Here is a 12,219-nt window from a genome sequence, read left to right as displayed (position 1 = left end):
GGCACATATACACACCCATGTTCATCACAGCATGATTCACCATAGCAGAAGATGGGAACAATCTAAATGCCCACCAGTGGAGGGACGGAAAAACAAACTATGGTACATACACACAATGGAATATTACATGTAGCATTAAAGAATCATGATAAGAAGCACACCAGCCTGTGTGATTATGAGGTGTCAAAGGGATCAATTATCAGGCATCAAAGAACAAAAAGTCATATCATTATGTACCCACCTTCCCAATATGATTGCTGAACACAAATGGGTGCATAAGCAAATGTGGTGAAGAAAGCTGATGGTGCCCGGCTATCAAAAGATATAGTGTCTGGGGTGTTAAAGGCTTGAAGATGAACAAGCGACCATCTAGATCAGAAGCAACAAAGCCCACATGGAAGAAGCACAACAGCCTGTGTGGCCACGAGGTATCAAAGGGATCAGGCATCAAAGAACAAAAAAAAAATCATATCATTATAAATGCGGGGGAGTGCAGATTGGAGGCCCAAAGCCAATCTGTAGGTAACAGGACACACCCTTACAGAAGGGTCATGGGGAGGAGACAAGCCAGTCAGGGTGCAGTGTAGCAACAATGAGTCATACAACTTTCCTCTAGTTCTTAAATGCTTCCTCCATCTTTCCCAATTCTACCTTATAAATCTGGCTAGACCAGAGAATGTACACTGGTACAGATAGGAACTGGAAATACAGGGAATCCAGCATGGATGATACCTTCAGGACCAGTGGTGAGAGTGTGATACTGGAGGGTGGAGGGAAGGTGGGGTAGAAAGGGGGAACTGATTATAAGGATCTACATATAGCCTCCTCCCTGGGGGATGGACAACAGGAAAGCGGGTGAAGGGAGATGTTGGACAGTGGAAGATATGACAAAATAATAATAATTTATAAATTATCAAGAGTTCATGGGGGGGAGGAATGGGGAGTGAGGGGGGAAAATGAGGAGTTGATACCAAGGGCTTAAGTGGAGAGCAGATATTTTGAGAATGATGATGGCAACAAATGTACCCATGTGCTTAACACAATTGATGTGTGCATGGATTGTGATAAGAGTTGTATGAGCCACCAATAAAATGATTAAAAAGAAAAAGAAGAATCATGATAAATCTGGGGAACATCGCATGAATGAACTTGGAGAACATTATGTTGAGTGAAATAGCTCAATCATAAAAGGACACATAGCATTATTGTGTGAGACAACTCTTACGAAAAGTCAAGTGGAGAGCAAATGCTTTGAGAATGATTGGGGCTGGGAATGTATGGATGTGCTTTATACAATTGATGCATGTATATGTATGGATTGTGATAAGAGTTGTATGAGCCCCTAATAAAATGTAAAAAAAGAAAAGAGGAGGAAAAAAAAGAAAATGATTAGGGCAAAGAATGTACAGATGTGCTTTATACAATTGATGTATGTATATGTATGGACTGTGATAAGAGTTGTATGAGCCCCTAATAAAATGTTAAAAAGAACAACAACAACAAAAAAAGTCAAGTAAAGGTTTTCACATAACAGAAACATTGTTGGCTGGTTACCAGGGACAGGAAGGGAAGAGAGGGTAAATTACTAACTAGAAGGTAGACACATATTAACTTGGGCGAAGGGGTAGGCAAACAACAAAATGATGTTGGTTGTTTAAAAAAAAAAAAGAAAGAAACAGGCTTAGAGACGTGACATTTGCCCTAAGAATAAATCTAGCTCTTGTGGGAACTTGAGATTCAAATGATGAAGGTGAGCCTGCAGAGCCAGGCTCTTAGCACAGCCTGCTGTGAGCTGTCCAAAGGCCTAAAGAATGGGATAATCAAAGAGTAAGGGGAGACATCCAAGCAAGGATGACTAGGAACAAGTGTAAACGTGCAATCTGGGGTTAGAGTAGAGAATAATAAGTGTAAAGAACAAGAGCAATAAAGCGTCAGCATGTAATGAAAGGTCGGTCGTCCCAGTCCACCAGAGACACCTTGAAAGAATGAGCTGACCATGTACGTCGAAAAGCACAGCGATGGAAAACCCAGTGGAACACAGTTCTACCCAGACCAGCCAGGGGCCACGGTGAGAACAGGCTCCGTGGGGAGTGGTCGTGTGGTTCTGTAATACGCTTGCTGCCCAGGTGATAGCTGTGGACAGACCAGAGACAGAAGGCAAGGTGCCTGTACAATTCTTTAGGATGCTCTGAACTTCCAGTTGGAGGGCAGTGAGACGAAGGCCCTAGTCTCTATCTGGGGACTGTCCACCCCTTTGAACTCGGACAAGCTGTCCGCTTGGTGAGACTCTTTGCAAGCACGCTCACTCGAGGCTTGGGCAGAGGTTCTGCAACTGGGTGTTCCACTTGCATTCACACGGTCTTGTCAGTAGAAAGAGTGTCCCATGCAGCCCCCCCCCCAACTCCCCACCACCAAGTTCCCAATTTAGAGCCCCAAAACAAAGGCCCCAATTCTGGTATGGAGTCATCCGGAGGGATTGGTTGAGGACCCATGAATTTCCTACCTTCAGTTCTTCTTTAAAAAACAAACAAACCCAGTTTTATTGGCACATTAACCACATATCACATCAAGAAGAGTTGTATTTGCATCCCCACAATCAATTTTAGAACATTTTCCTCTTTCTTGTACTCACTGCTACTAGCGCCCCACTGCCCCCAATCTCACCTGCCGTACCCCCAAGAAACCACTAATCCAGTTACTGTCTCTGTAGATTTACCCATGCTGGATTTCATAGATAGAAAAACAAACAAAGCAAAATCTAACAATAATAGAGAAAACTCACAACTGAAAAGAAGGCAGGAAATATTAAAAACTAGAACATATTTTAAATGGGTCAAAGGGGAGATCAACTGATAAAGTGTTAAATTTTAACTTAACTGCATTTGCAAAAGTCCACTTTCCAGTACACTCTGCATAAGAGCAGAATTATTCCCATCCCTGCTCTAAGGGGCGAGGCTTCATCTATGTGTGGACCCTCCAAATGCATCTGGGCTTCCACTGTCATCCCTAGCCTTCTGCAAACCAGGTGTTCCCAATTCAAGATCTGATATCATTCCCGCCTTTGGATTTGGATTATATTAGCCTTGGTCACATAGGCTAGAGCGCTCCTTTCACATGGACTTAGTCAATGCTTGGTTTAGATGGCTGCTTGTTTGGAAACAAGCCTTTAAGATCCCAGGTCCTATGCTTTCTGATAATGACACATCATCTCGTTTCTTCATCACACTTTGCTACAGCACCCATATCTTCAATGATCTCATCAAGCCACTGCCTTTAGTTCTGAGCAGGAACAGCAATACATTCTAGGTCATCACAGAAAGCTCAGCTTAGCTGTACCAAACCAAACCAAACTCACTGCCACGAAATGGTTCTAACATACAGCTACCCACATAGAGTAGAACTTCCCCTGTGGATTTCTGAGACTAAACTTTCCTGGACCAGACAGCCTCATCTTCCTCCTAGGAGCAGTTGGTGGTTTCAAACTGCTGACCTTGTGGTCAGGTAGCCAAATACATCATAACCATCATACCATCAGGGTTCCTGGCTTGGCCTTACTCAAAACCAAAACCCAAACTCACTGTCATGGAGTAATGCTGACTCATAGTGACCCCCTGTGGGTTTCTGAGACGTAACTGTTTACAGGAGTAGAACCCCCAGTCTTTCTCCCGAGGAGCTGATGGGGTGGGTGGGGGTGGGGGTTGGAACTGCTGACGTTTAATCATCATACCACCAAAGGCCTGGAGGATTGGCCATCCTACTATGGGTAGCCTTAAGTCAACCTTCAGAATGCAAGAGCAATCTGGGCTGCATCGAGCAGGATGAGGGCCTTCTTCTCCCAGCTCCTGCTGCCCACTTCTCTGGACCTTGAGGGAGCTCCCAGGCTGTTCCCCAGCCCGGCTTCCCCACCTCTCTCTGCGCATCCCCCAACCCTGGAACAACACTGGAAAGTTGACTCCTCCCGTAGAACAGCAGTTCTCAACCTGTGGGTCATGACCCCTTTGAGGGTCGAATGACCCTTTCACAGGAGTCACCAGATTCAAAGCAGTAGCAAAATGACAGTGATGAAGTAGCAACGAAAATAATTTTATGGTTGGGGGGTCACCACAACATGAGGAACTGTATGAAAGGGTCGCAGCATTAGGAAGGTTGAGAACCACTGCCTTAGAATCTACTACTCCATCCCTCCATGTGTGACTTCAGAGGCTGGGCTGGGCACCTGGTGCCTGTTATAGGCAGCAAGAGCTGCTTTGGGCAAGGGTGGCTGATGGGGGGCGGGGCACATGGATGGTGGGGGGAAATGGGCCTGAGGACACCTCCCTGCCCCTGGAGCAAACAGCTTTTCTTCCCCTCTCCCTTACACACACACACACACACACACACACACACACACACACACACACACACACACGGTGTCCCTGTGCTTGTGGGGATGGAATCTGCAAACACACTGGCCAAGTAGGGTCAAGGCATGAAACAGGAGGCTCTTCAGACAAATTAACTTTTCACCTGACTGGCTCTCCTACAGCAGCAGCGGGACCAATCAGAGGCACAGCATGGACGCTGATGGGGTTTGTGGCTCTGAGGCTCCAGAGAGAGTGGAACATGTTTAGGTGAAGGAGCAAGTCCGCCTGAGCCTCATGTCCTGAGCCTCTCCTAGGGGAGCTGGCACTCCACCCCCCCTCACCCCCACCCCCCACCGCCACTGCAGCTCAGCCCTCTGTGTCCTCCAAGGCCTCTCTAGAGAGCAGTGCAGCCAGTATTTGAGGTTGGGGGAGGAGATTGCTATCCCAATCATAGGATTTTAGAGCTAACAGTGCTATTGGACTACAAGCCCAAACAACAAGTTCAAGGGGGAAAAATCTGTCAGAGGTACAGAAAGAGCATGCACTTTAGAATGAACAAGCCCTGTTTGAATGTGAGCCTCACCTTGAGCGGGTCGCTGAAAGCCTTTAAGTTTCTTCATTGTTTCTTCACCTATGAAATGGAGTCATCATCATTCCTACCACCAGGGAGGTTAAGAGGAGACATTGACTTAATGCATCTGACCGTGTCACCCATGAAGGCTATACAAATGTAAGATCGCGTCAGAGATTTATGGCCCAATCCAGGGGAGAAAAGAAATGGGCTCGTTCAACCCCGGCTGACTCCACCAAATGGTGAACACCTGTTTCCCAACGGTGTGAGCCATGCCCTGAAGGAGACTCCGAAAACTCTTGCAAAAGTATCTGAAGCATCTTAAAGATACTTTATTTCATCACCATTTAAAAACAGATATACCTAAAGAACCCCCAGACAATCTGCCTGTGTGTGGAGCCATGAAGAGGCCGAGTGCCAACACAGTGACAACCAGAGGAGGACCAGGAGAGACTGAGGGCAACCAATCCAAGTTGGTTTTGACCTCAAGAATCTCCAGCCCCTGTAATCAGCATTTCAGAGCTAATCTGCCAAGAAATGCACTTCACCACTTACAAAAACCTCCCTCTGACTCAAAGGGACCCTGTAGGACAGGATTGTACTGCTCCTTGGAGTTCCCGAGCCTGGAGCTCTTTAGAACAGCGGTTCTCCACCCTCCTCATGCCGCTACCCTTTCATACAGCTCCTCGTGTGGTGGTGACCCCCCAACCATGACATTACTTTTGTTGATCCTTCATCACTGTAATTTTGCTACTGTTATGAATCAGGCGACCCCTGTGAAAGGGTCATTTGACCCCCCAAAGGGGTCGTGACCCACAGGTTGAGAACTGCTGCTTTATAAGAAGCATAGAAAGCTTTATCTCTCTTCCTTGGAGGGGCTGGTGGTTTTGAACTGCTGACATGGAGGTTAGCAGCCCACAGCGCAGCCACTAGCTTATCCTTTAGTCACACCCTCACCTGTAGATTGCGCTCATTGACTAAGATTTGAGGCCTGAGACAAGTCACTGTAGTTACGACTTCTGCATCTGTAGCCAACTACTTGCAAAGAATTGGAACTCATTCATTCATTCATCAAACTTTTACTGAGTACTCTTGTGCCCAGCCCAGCACAGCCCGGGGCTATATGCAAACCAAATCAAACTCACTGCCCTGGAGTTTATTCTGACTCATAATGACCCCATATATAGGTTTCTGGAACTGTAAATCTTTTGTTTGTTTTGAATTTATTTTTTAAAGATCATTTTATCAGGGGCTCTTACAGCTCTTATAACAATCCACACATCAATTGTATCAAGCATATTTGTACACATGTTGCCATCATTTTTTCTAAACATTTACTTTCTGTTTGAGGCCTTGGTGTCAGCTCCTCTTTCTTCCCTCCCGAGGCTGTAAATCTTCATAAGAGCAGAGAGCCTCATCTTTCACTCCAGGAATGGCTAGCAGTGGGTTCAAGTTGCTGACCTTGCAGTCATCAGCCTACCACATAATCCACTACAATCCACCAACCCACTGGCATAAAGTCGATTCAGAGCCTATATAGGGTTTCTGAGGGTGCATATCTTTCAGGAAGCAAATAGCCTCGTTGACCTTGGAGTGACTGGTGGATTCGAACCACCAACCTCGCAGTTAACAGTCTAATGCTTCCCCAGCAGCATCACTAGGACTCCATTTACCAGAGTTTTATTGGGCTGTAGCTGCAAAAGCAAATAAAACAAGTAATATTCAAACTCTCAAAACACACACGCACACACATACACACAATGACAATGGCAATGAGATCTGCCATTCACTTTGAATGGCTGTCAGTCTGCCTGGTGAAGATGTTGGGTCTCAAACTCAGGCCCCTGCAGCGGTCAGCAGGATAAAGGTATGCGACAGGGGCTTTGGAAACTGAAAAGGTTACCTTTCAGGATGCACCACTGTGGACATGCAGGTTGCTACAGTTCCCAGTCTTTGCAGCGAAGCTAGAAATCAGAATTCTTACGTGAAATAAAGTGATTTGTAAATGCTAACTAATGTAATCTTTTTAAAAAGCCAAAACGCTTGCAAACCATCCGAATGTATTTGGTGGCTGCCAGTTCAAAACGTTACCTCCTGTGCTGTCAAACAAACAAACAAACAATTCAAAGTATGACAATGACCTACGAAACCTCAGGCACCATGCTTCAGAGGGTGAGTCCACAGGGGAAGTTTAAATCATATGTCCTCTTGATTAATATCTTATGAGTTTAATGTGCGTTGACATTGAAGATTTTATTATGATAAGATATCTGGGTAAATCTTCCATTATGATAAGATATCTGGGGAAATCATCAGAATACTACATCTCAGTTTATGCATTACAACTTTTTAAAAAAATGGTGGATTCAATCCGGTTAGCAAAAACAGGCCCCAAAAAAACCCTAAAAATTCACCAAATCAAATGAATAGAAACAATGAAGGGAACCTAAATATGTACTGAAGCCAAAATGATGTTTTATAGTCACTACCTTTTGAGTTCTCAGAGATCTGGGATGTACGCATACTGCACTTACATGACTGTCGATTCCGTTTCTAAAACATACAGCTAGTTTTGCCACCCCCATCACCCCACCCTTGTCGGGGTTTTGTTGGTTCGCTTGTTTAAGGACTGGCGCTGCGAGCAAAGGTGCTACCGAGCAGTCCAGACGCGGTCCAGGCCCTTGGGCTACCCGTGTGGCTGAGGTCCCTCCACGGAGAAGCGCACCATTGGTCCACGTGGCCACAATGGGACATGAAGGCGGTCCTCATCTCTCAAACTGCTGGGGCAGTGGATGCTCCCGGGTTTGAGAAAAGAAAGGGCGTTGCAGGGCAAAGGTGCAGAGAAAAGCAAACACACACATGTGTATCTACTCCCGGCCGGCTATGAAGAAGGCCACTGCCTCCTCTTCACGGGCACCGTCTGTAACATAGGCAGGAGATGTAGCCCAGCCCTCTCCCTGACAGAGCCCTGGTGGTGTAACTGTTATGCATTGGGTTGTGACTGGAAAGGTTGGCAGTTTGAAACCACCAGCAGCTCTGAGGGAGAAGGAGTTTTATACTCCCATAAAGAGCTACAGCCTCGAACACTCACAGGGGTATTTCTGCTCTGTCCTATAGGGTCTCTGTGAGATGCCATTGACTTGAGTTGTTTGTGAGTTTTTCTCAATATATCGCCTACTTCACTGAGGAAATTGATGTCCTCTTTCTAATTTTCACAGCAAACAATCTGCATGAGAATAAATCGAGCTTTGAAATGGTTCATTCTGGTTCAGCCCCCTGCCGAGAATTTGCATTTCTACCTCCAGCTATACAGAATCAGAATTTGGATTTTAACAAGGTTCCCCAGGTGGGTTTTTGTTGTTGTTTTTCTTTTAATGTATGCACAAGAATTATGTATGTGTAAGAATTCTTGTGTATATATGATTCCACATATGTGGAGTGGAAATGCAAATTCTTAACAGGGGCTTTGAGGGACCCACCCTTTCCTCTAGTCTGTGCCTGACTACTTACTTATATTCAGTAGTTCTCAGCCAGGAGTGTGGCAGCTTCATTTGCGGACAGCTTCACTCCAGCCTCCCTCCCACCCCCACGGATTTGAATCGAACTAGTCCAGGGTGGATTCTCCAAGCAATTCTCCTGGGTATCCCAGAATCTCCTATCTTCTCCCCTTTTGTTTTGGAGAAAACCCCTGTAAGGACAGAGAGCTGATTTTCATCGCTAAACCCTTGCCCTCTGATCTGTCCCTGCTCCCAGAGAGCTCGCAGTGGGGTTTGCCTCACAGAGCTCCTGTGCCTCCGATCCAGCCCTGGTGCCCAGGTCTGCTGTCATTTCTCAATGTCTTGAGAGCCCTACATCCCCATAGATGCTTTGTTGGTGAAAATGAGGTAAGATTGTGTGTTCACATTCTTCAAACATGAGTTCATTAAAAGGAACATGAATAAGCAACAATCCACATGATTTTGTGAATAAGGCAATATCCTGAAAGCTGCTTACAGATGGTTATGGTTGGAGAAACGTTTGTCCAGCTACCATTTCCCTGGATTTCAGTGAGAGCACTGTGGGAGTGGGGGGCGGGCAGGACAGTGGCTGGGCTGAGGGGGAAGGAGGAGAGGGTCCCAGCTGCCAGGGAGTCTTTCCCTAAGGCCACTGCACTTCCACCCTCTTCCCTGAGCACAGAGCACCCCAAAGGCAGGCCCATCCTTGAGGAGCAAAGTCACTTTCAGAAGGAGGGAAGTTTTCCTGACACTCAGGCAGCCATGGCCTTCAAATGCTTGGTTCTGTGTGTAGAGAGAGGAGGGAAACAACTGTCACTCACGGCAATAGCTGCCAGTTTCACGATTGACTCACGTCCTGTAAACTGTAAACCATTTGATAGTTTCTCTAAGAAAACATCTCCAAATCGTCAGCAATCTCCCTCAACTCCTAATTATTATGTTACTAACTACATTGGTTCTCCTGCCTCCTTCTACCCCACCTCGCCCCCAACAAAATGGGTCCCTTACCATTCTGACCACAGTTAACTTGTTGAATGGTCGGCTGTGATGGATTTACAAAGCATCTCTCCCAAGCCGCTGGCCATTTGGGCCTCATGCATCAGGGCGAGGCATATGTGGATAGAGTCTTCCCCTTCAGCCAGTTGTCAACACCTCAGCAGGATGGCCATCAAGCTGGCTCTGCCTGTGAGTCTGCAGCAGTTTGAAGCCACCAGCTACTTGCTCCAAGGGAGAAAGATGGGGCCTTTCTGTTCCCGTCAAGAGACTCCGGAAACTCACAGGGGCAGGTCCACCTTGTCCTAGAGCAACACGGAGTCAGCATCAATTGATGGCAGGGAGTTACCATAATGCTGGTCTACCAACCAGAGCCAGGCTAACACCCAAGGAGTTATCAGATCACTAACACTTAAGTGCTGCAGAACCTGTGCTGAGTACTGTCCATAGATTGATGCATCTCCTTCTCCCCAAACTCCGTGAGGCAGGGCTGGTTAGCACCCCCATCTTACAGATGAGAAACCGAGTTTCCTAAGGTGACACAGCTGGGCAGTCTGCCTCTGGAGCCCAGGACCTTGCAGACAATCCCCGTCACCAAATGCATCTGTATCACCATCAATATGGAACACTTTACCACACGCACCCCAACTGCTGTTTTCTCACTTATTTCTTGCAACGACCCCATAAGGAAGCATGGTTCCATTTCCCCATTTCACAGTGGGAGGACACGGAGGCTGACAGAAGGTAACTTGAGCGGGAAACATTATCGCTAAGTTCTAAGGCTGGACAGTGAATCTGTTTGACACTTTTACCCCAGTGAGAGTTGCCTTTAAGTAAAGGATTTGGATCCTGACAGGACAGCAGACCCTAAGCCACGTGGACCCTCCTTCAGGTCACTAGCACATCAGCTAGAAAGTTTAAAAGGCCCCAAGGCTCTCTGGAGAAATTGTGAGATCTAGGACGAAACTACACACACACACACACCTAAACTCACTGCTGTTGAGTCGATTCCAACTCAGAGCAACCCTGTTGATAGGTTTCTGGGACTGCAAATCTTCACCGAAGCACACAGCCTCATCTTTCTCCTGTTGAGCTACTGGTGGTCAGGAGGTTGGCAGCCCAGCGCTCACCGGGCAGGGAAACCACAAGGAACCCTGGAGTGGAGTGAATTACACACTGAGCTGCTAATCAAGTCAGTGGATTGAACCTACCAGCCGTCCTGGTGAGGGAGGAAGATGAGGTTGCTTGTGCTGTAAAAAGTCCCAGCTCAGAAACCCGCAGGGGCAGCTCCGCTGTCCTATGGACTGCCAGTTGAAGACCCGTGACAGAAGCTGGTCACCAGGTCTTTCCTCCGACGGAGCTGCTGGGTGGGTTTGAACAGCCAATCCTTTTGATCAGCAAAGTCGTAACCATTGGGAAATCAGTTCTACAATGGTCTAAATTATTCTAGCTTATGAACATATCCTTTAAAAAAAATCCACTGCCTTCAATTTGATTTCAAAGCAATCCTATAGGAGGTGTATTAGTCTGGGTACTTTAGAGAAACAAATCCACAGAAACTCATGTATAAGAGAGAGTTTTATATAAAGGGTAAGTGCACATCAAGCAAACATCCCAACCCAGTGCTGCTCAAGCCCACAAGTCCATCCTTAACCCATATGTCTGACACCAATCCACAAAGTCCTCCTCCATCTCATAAAACACATGCAATGACGCCGACTGCAGGAGGAAAACTGAATCAGCGAATGTGTAAACATCTCAGCACTGGCAGGGGTCTCCATGCGGCTGCTCCAGCACCCAGGGCTGCAATGGGGAAGGTCCATGCGACTTCTCCTCAGGGATGTCTTGCAGGAAGTGAGCCTTGCCAGGTGAAGCAGGGAACTGGCTAAGGCAGCTGCACCCTGGTCTGACCATCAAAATGCAAGAACCCCGAGAACTAGAAAGGCAAGGCTCACCGAGCCATTTATCTGTCTGCCCTTCAACTAACCCCACATGTGTTTATCAGCCAGGTTGGCACAATGAACTTTAACTATCTCAGGAGGTGTTTGAGGATGTGAATCTGTATGGAACTCACACAGAGTACCACCCAGGCTCTGTATGAATGTTTGTGGAGAGATTTTCATATTGTTGTTGTTAAGTGCCGCTGAGTTGGATCCGATTCAGAACGACCCAATAGTCAATGGGATGAAGTACCATCAGTCCTGTGCCGTTCTCACGCGTGTTCTTGTGTTGGAGCCTGTCGAGGCAGGCCTGTGTCACTGCACCTTAGCGAGGGCTTCCTCTGTTTCGCTGCTCTGCTGCTTTCTTCAGCCTGGCATCGTTCACCAGGGACTGGCCTCTCCGACAACAGGTCCAAAGGACGTGAGACGGAGTCCCACCCTGCTTGCTCCTGAGGAGCATTGTGGCGGCCCTTCTTCCAGGAGGGTCTGCTTGTTCTTCGGGCAGCCAGTCCATGCTGCTGTCCAGATCCTTCCCAGCACCGTCATTCGATGCAGGGTCTGGGCTTGGTTTATGTGGTAGAAAATCTGTGACAAAGCTCCTTGTGGAAAAGCCCACGTTCCTGCTCCCAGGATCCAGGCACCCCCTCGGCTTCCCACCCCAACACGATCCAGCCTTCAGCCAGTCAGACAGCTGGCGGGGAGGTGTGAGCCCGAGAAAGATGGTGCCAGCGCTGGGTGTCTCGGGTGTCACCTCCAGTCACAGTTGCCATTCTTCCCGTCTGAAAGCTGCTACCACCGAGAGCACAAGATCGTCTACAGACTCCCCTATGCCTGCAACTTTATAACATGCACGCTGGAGCCCCCGTCTCCCTTCTCGG

Source organism: Tenrec ecaudatus, chromosome 13, assembly GCF_050624435.1.
Source record: "Tenrec ecaudatus isolate mTenEca1 chromosome 13, mTenEca1.hap1, whole genome shotgun sequence".
NCBI lineage: Eukaryota > Metazoa > Chordata > Mammalia > Afrosoricida > Tenrecidae > Tenrec > Tenrec ecaudatus.
Note: the sequence above shows the minus strand (reverse complement) of the source record.